This window comes from Fukomys damarensis, unplaced genomic scaffold (assembly GCF_012274545.1).
Source record: "Fukomys damarensis isolate Sample0158 unplaced genomic scaffold, DMR_v1.0_HiC HiC_scaffold_10, whole genome shotgun sequence".
Classification (NCBI taxonomy): Eukaryota; Metazoa; Chordata; class Mammalia; order Rodentia; family Bathyergidae; genus Fukomys; species Fukomys damarensis.
Window position 1 is genome coordinate 38,831,131 of NW_022900922.1, and position 6,696 is coordinate 38,837,826.

The window sequence follows — 6,696 nt, forward strand, 5'->3', positions numbered from 1 at the left end:
GCTTTCCACTACAGTCAGTCCTCTATATGAACCCTTGTGTTCCATAGCACAGGCTGCATCTTTGTGCTGTAAACACCTCCCACTTGAGATCCTGGCATCTGCCCCCACCTGGCCCCAAGAGAGGCCCCCAGAAAGGCCCTTCTGCTTCAGAAGGGATGGTCACAGGCCCCTGTTCTGCCAGCAATGTCTGCACTGCAGCTCTTGTGAGGGACAGAAGACAGCTGGCCAACCTCCACCTCCACTTGCTGAACCGGCTACCTCTGGACCCCGAGGGCTGAGTCCGGCCGAGGCTGTTGTGAGATGACTGCCACAGAAGGGTAGCAAACCACGAGTGGGGGAAGGATAAAAGAGCCAACTCTTAACCAGAGGGAAAGTAGGCAATGTGTGAGTCAATCTATAAAAGCAGGCATACATATATTTCAAGAAAATAGAAACGCAAACCCAAGAGGTACATTGTTTATTTCCATTTTATAAATTTGTATGAGGGGCTGGGGATTTAGCTCAGTAGCACCACACCTGCCTCAGAAGTGCAGAGTCCTGAGTTTGATCCCTGGTAACAAAATTTCCTCATGGGGTGTGGGCACCATGGAAGTCTCACCCAGCCCATGAACATGCGTAGGCCAGGCCATCCACTGTTCTGCTCATGTTGTATTTATCTTTTTTGTTGTTTTGTTTTTGCTTTACACTTTGACAATGTGCTTTCCTTCTGTGGATGACTGCATTGTGCCACAGTAAGGGGCAAAGGCTGGAGACTGAGCATTCCTCCTCCAGCCAGGATGTCAGTGCCTTGTGCAGCGATGCCATCAGTTGTTGGGACTCAAGAGAGGACAATGAACCAAGGCCGAGGCAGTGAGGCAATGGTTTCCAGAATCCTCTCAAGGGAGAGGTGTCACCACCCCTGGGGCATCGACACAGCTCAGCACCCTCTCAGCTGTCAACCCTGAGCCCTCACCAAAGACCAGAAGACAAAGTAATGACACCATGGAGAGCTCAGGAAATAAAAAAAGCTGACGCCCTACCTCCCTGTCTCCTATTAGCGGCATTTATTTGCTCTTTACATTATTTATACTTTGGGTTTCCCATTTTGCTAGGAGCTGCAATATTGGTCATTCCCAAAGCATGCTGTGAGAAGTGCGGGCTGCAGAGTTAGCCTCTCCTTGGCTCACAGTAAGAAGCGAGTCTGACTGAAGCTCTGTGACTCACAGAAACAGCTCATGAGCACCGCGCAGCTCAACATGACCTCCCCACCCACAGCCACTGCTGAGACCAGAGTGACGGCCTGTGAAGATGTGGGGCTCGTACAAGGTAACATCCTAGCTGAGGTCAGAGGAATTGCTCCCAAACTCCATCCCCACAGTCAGTGCCTTCACAGCTGGAAGGACAGTGCTCTAATTACTACCATGCATTTTGTCTACCTTGCTTCTAATTCCAAAATGCTTTTCCTCTTCTCTTTAAAGCCTTGCCTGCAATGGTTTCCTTAGGAACTGCATGAACCGTGCATCTGTACACATAGTCCCATCCTTGCACATAGCTCCCCTTTACCCCAACTGATGAACAACAAAAATCACTGGTTGAGAATCACCGAGGTCTTTGCTGGGGATCCAGCACTGGCCATCCCAGCTCCCACTTCTCTTTTAATTCTGTCTTTGAGTTTTTCTTCAGCCTTGTGTCCTACACTGAGCAGAAGACTAGAGCCTACCACAGAGATCTCTAGTACCATGGCAGAGAAATCACATGATACTGAAGCTTGATGTCCCAGCTATTTCACCTTTAACAGCTTTTGCAAATGGGAAAGGGACTAAAAGATGAAGGGAGGGCAGGAAGGAGAGGAATGAGAAGGAAAAGCATTCAGATGCATTATGCTCGTGCACCAGCTCCCCACAGTGATGGTGAGTGTCGTGTACTGCGAACATGTTCTCATAAAAATTTAAAAGTTAGCCAGGTGTGGCAGTGCACACCTGTAATCCCAGCACTCAGGAGGCTGAGGCAGGAGGATCGCTGTGAGTTCCAGGCCAGTCTGGGCTACATAGTGAGTTCAAGGCCAGCCTGAACTACACACAGTAAGACCCTGTCTCCAAAAACCAAAGAAAAAAATCATTTTTTATTTAAAATAAAATAAGAAATAGCCTGACGACTCCAAACTGTATGCACAAAGCTGCATAAAGAAGCTAAACAGGAGTCTCGTTGCAGTCTCCCTGCAAGTCCACAAGGAGCAGCTCACATAGTGTGAGAAAGAACTCTGGAGGTTGAGGTAGGGGTGCCAGTGTCCCCCTCAGCTGGTCTCCACATCTGGCCAGCCCCACAAGGAAGTGGGACAGGTGTGTTTGAACAGAACACAATATCAGACCAGAACCACTATAAGCTTTTATTGTAGGGACAATCTACCAGGCTGTCTCTGAACAAAGGAGAGAGAGCAATATGGCCAAGACAGGGAGCACTTCATATAGGACTGGGGTGGGGCTTATGGGAGCTGGAGTGGGATTGAGTGATGTAGTGGCTAAGGATTGGGGGAGTTTGTGACATCACTAGAAGGGACTTGTGTTATCACTAGTGGCCAGGAGGTAGCAAGTATCAGGTTACTCTCCTGTAAGGGAAAAGAGTCATGATGGGAAGAAAAAGGCTGTCCTTTAGCAGGAGAAGCCATATTTTAGGGGAGAAGCCATATTTTAGGTGAGAAGCAGGGCATTATGGGAAGGCTATTCTTTTTATGTAGGAGCCATCTTGTGGTGAGGGAAATCTAACATTAATTACCCAGCATTATACCATTCTTATATTCCTTTTCATGGTGTTGGAGAATTCCTTTACCCTGGAGTGTGAGGTAGTTTGGGTTGGCCTTACTGGCTTATAGACTCAGAGCAGTGACATCTGTTAAGTGGTGTACACCAGGTATTTTGTCCCATCAATGGAAAAGCAAGTACAGTTAGTGAATTAAATTCCACATATGTTTTGAAACTGGGTTAAACACCTATTCTGCATTTCATCTATAAAAATTCTGGAATTTCTGTTTTTCTTTGGATAGTACCATGATTTCTGTAAAATTTTACATGTTTTTTGGACAAAACGTCAAGGCTTTCATCCAGGGCATACTGCATGTACGGACCAAGAACTGCATTTGCTTTCTGACCGTGTTCCTCATTTCGACCGCCGAGTATCCCGCTCCAGATTCTGCAAATGTTGAAGAATGAAGAGTCATGGCACAAAAGAGTGGGCTGGGGAGAGTTTTCATTGGAAATAAGGAGGAGAGCTTCTTGGTTCTCAGGAGGGGTCCTGCCAGCGCACGGTGCTCTTCCCTGTGGGGTCCGCCCCAGGGTCCTTGCCCTCTTACAGGACAAAGGGAGGGGCCCCTCCTTTCCCCCATGGTTAATTTAAGCATTCTTTGGATTCTCCGGACCAGTCACTTTCTCTTAAAAGCAGCAGGTTCCCGCTACTTCGTTTTTTAACTAAGCCTCTTTCCGAAGGCATTTCCGGTGCACAGGTACGGAAGGAGGAGCCTAAACTGAGGCCAAGCCGTGGGGTCGCCTCGGGAATCCTAGGTCGTGAGGAGCTTGCTGTTTTTTCGCGGATTCCCTCACTTCCTTTCTGCCCCGCCACACGCAGGGCTCAGAGCGCCGAGCTAAAGTCCTTACCTCGATCTGGTGCTTGGGAGCAAAATGACGGCGTCACGGGTGAAGAACAAAGCCCAGAGATTGCTACTGATTCGGAACAAAACTACCCTTCTGTAGCCTCCCCGTCGGGGAATCGAACCCCGGTCTCCCGCGTGACAGGCGGGGATACTCACCACTATACTAACGAGGAAGACGTAAATACGGGGTCTCACTAAGGAAGCTACTTGAAACACTTCGAGATAATTTTCAGGAAATTTGTGCATCACCATACTGAGAATACTAAGAATCCATGAAACAGCTTCTCCACGTTACTTCGCAAATCTAAAATAATTCCCCAAAAGTTTATGACCAACACCGTAAATACTTTTTAGGTCATGAATAGCAAAGAAATGTTCATTAACAGGAACAAACCCATTAGACTTCTCTAGCCTCCCTCTTTGTAGATTTACCTCAGCTTCACCTGACCCTGGGATGCCCTTCCTGTGTCAGCTTGCCATTAATTGTGTTCGGGGCAGAGTCTTCTATGTAGTCTAGGCTAGGCTCCAATTTGGGATCCTCTTGCTTTGGTCTCCTTAGTGTTGGGATCACAGGCCTGCACCATGACCCCTGCAGCGTATTTTAAATATATTTATATATATATATATAAATTTCTACTTAGAATAAAGGTAAGATTTTATTCTTAAAATCTAGGCCTTACCCAGTTGTCACAAATTATACCACCATCACCCAGGCCACTCTGCCAAGCTTCCCCATCTCCAGAGGTACCTGGAGCATCTGCCCCATCCACAGTGCTGCTTCCCACACCCAGCCTTTGGTCTGGATTCCCCAGAAGGGCCTGGGGCTTGACTCCTCTCAGGGAATGTTGTTACTGGGCCCTGACTTAAGCCTATAGCCCTGAGCCCTCTTGAAGCCCTCTGCTGCCTCTAAGGTTCTGGGAGGTACCATCTTTCCACTGTGGAGCCTGCCATTGCCCAGGGGGTTCCGTTTCCCAACAGTCTGGAGAAGCTCTGGGACCAGATACAGGACACTTCTATAGCTCAATCAGTGTCTCTTTAACAATATAAGCAATGAGGTCTTAATAAAGTGTTTTAAGCAATGAGGTCTTAATAAAGTGTTTTAGAGTGTAGGCACTTCCTATAAGCAGGAAAAAAAAAAATCTAGGCCTTAGATTTTCAGGCTTGGTATGCATTTTAGTCCTAGAAATCCCATTCTTAGGAACATTCCTCTGTGAAAGCTAGCTGAGCTCTGCAGGTGGCTCACAGCAGACAGCCACTGCTGTTGTAATTTGAAGTAGCAGGATATTGGAGGCAACACTGAGGTCCTTAGGGAAATGAGTGTGTGTACTAAGAGAGCAGCAGTAGGCTTCCAAGAGCAGCCAAAAGGGTTTGCTGCAAAGTGTGTGGCTTCATGCAGCAGAATCTCACAGTCTCTCGCCCAGGAGTCTGAAATCCAGCAGTCAACAGGACGTCTTCGCTAAGGCTCAGGAAAGAGCCAGCCTCGCTTCTGCTTCTGGTGGCTCTAGGGCTGGTAGCTGGGCCCCTGCACCTCCCCCTGGGGGTTACCTGGACTTGCCCTGCCTACTCTTAAGAGGAGGCCAGTCCCTGGACTCAGGCCACAAACCTAGTACGAGTGACCTCATCTTCACTAAGAACATGTGAGGAGACCCTATTTTCAAATAAAGGTGTTATGAAGGTCTGGTTAGACACAAAGTTTAAAAATTTAATTTGATTTTGAGACAGGGTCTCACTTTGTAGTTCAGGCTGGCTTTGAATTCACTATGTAGCCCAGGCTGGCCTTAAATTTGTGGCAAATCTCCTGCCTCAGCCTCTCAAGTGTTGGAATGACAGGTTTGGGTGACCACCTGCCTAGACACAAGTGACCCTATTGAGCACACATTTGAAGATGAAAGACAAAGTTTTGATGCCTAAACTTGAATAACTGTACCAAAGCAAACTCTCAGATTTGGGAAGCATGGATGATAATGGTTGTGGGAAAGTGAGCAGGGAGGCTGGAGAGCACACAGGCTGACATGGGTGCTTCTCAGGCCCTGGAACAAAGGGTGGCCTAAGGGAGAGGAGGCCGAGCTCTTAACCACATGCAGCCACAGAGGCAGCTCGTAACAACCATCCCAGAATTCCTGACACCTTTAGAACAGGAGGATGGAGAAATAGACTGTTTTCAAAGTAGACATTAAAGTCTGACAGAAATAGGAAGGCAGGTCATGTTTACGGGTAGGAAAATGAGTGCCTCAGCGATGTCATTTCCTCCCAAACTGGTCTTTTTATTAAATGTAATTCCGACTAAATTGAAGGTGCCTTCCAAGGTCTTCCTTGGCAGACTGGCTACGCGGTTGTGCGGAAGTGGTGCAGAGGAGCTGTAACAGCAGGAACACACAGAAGCACGGAGAAGACAGGTGGGGCAGAAATGGGCAACAGGATGAGGCCACAGCTTGGGACAGCAAGGGAGGGCCTGCTGGCCTAAAAACTGCTTGCTGCAGGATCTGAAGCCTCAGGAACCAAGGAAAGAATTGGGAAAGAAGTGAGAGCTGAGCTGGAGGGCATTCCAGGGCTGGCTCTGCCTTCTGAGTTACACATCTGTCCAGGACCAGGATTCCCCGCGTCCAAGTGTGCTGAAAGAGATGACCCTTAGCTGTACAGGGGATGCCCTGGGCATGCGCCCTATGGTCTTCTGGACCTGGGCCGGCTGGACCCTAATTACCCTGCCACTGACTATGCAGGTTTGATCCTGCTGTGGGCTTTGGACTCCAGGGTTCCTCCAAGTATTGTACATAGGTACATTAATTAGATATCTCATAGGCACTTAGGGACTGCCTGAGAGGAGTCAACATGAAGGACAATCAAGACATGAGAAACCACTGCACCCATGTGCTTCCCCTAGGGATGAATAGCAGTGATTGATGGGGGGGGTCTTAACCCACACTTCCTGGAGTGATACCTGACCCACCATAATTGAAAATCCTTGTTTGCTCGCAACAAGACTTGCTTCCCTATTTGATCCCTATTTAATCAATATTACCTAATCAAAGCACAAGGTCCTGAGTTCGATCCCCAGCACAAATATATATATATAT

The 6,696-nt window shown here is 48.0% G+C and overlaps 1 non-coding gene across 1 annotated transcript; it reads right to left on the reverse strand.

Moving 5' to 3' along the window:
• Window positions 1-3,723: 3,723 nt before the first annotated feature.
• Window positions 3,724-3,795, reverse strand: Trnad-guc. The gene has a single exon. It is a non-coding gene; the product is annotated as a tRNA-Asp (tRNA).
• Window positions 3,796-6,696: the final 2,901 nt, after the last annotated feature.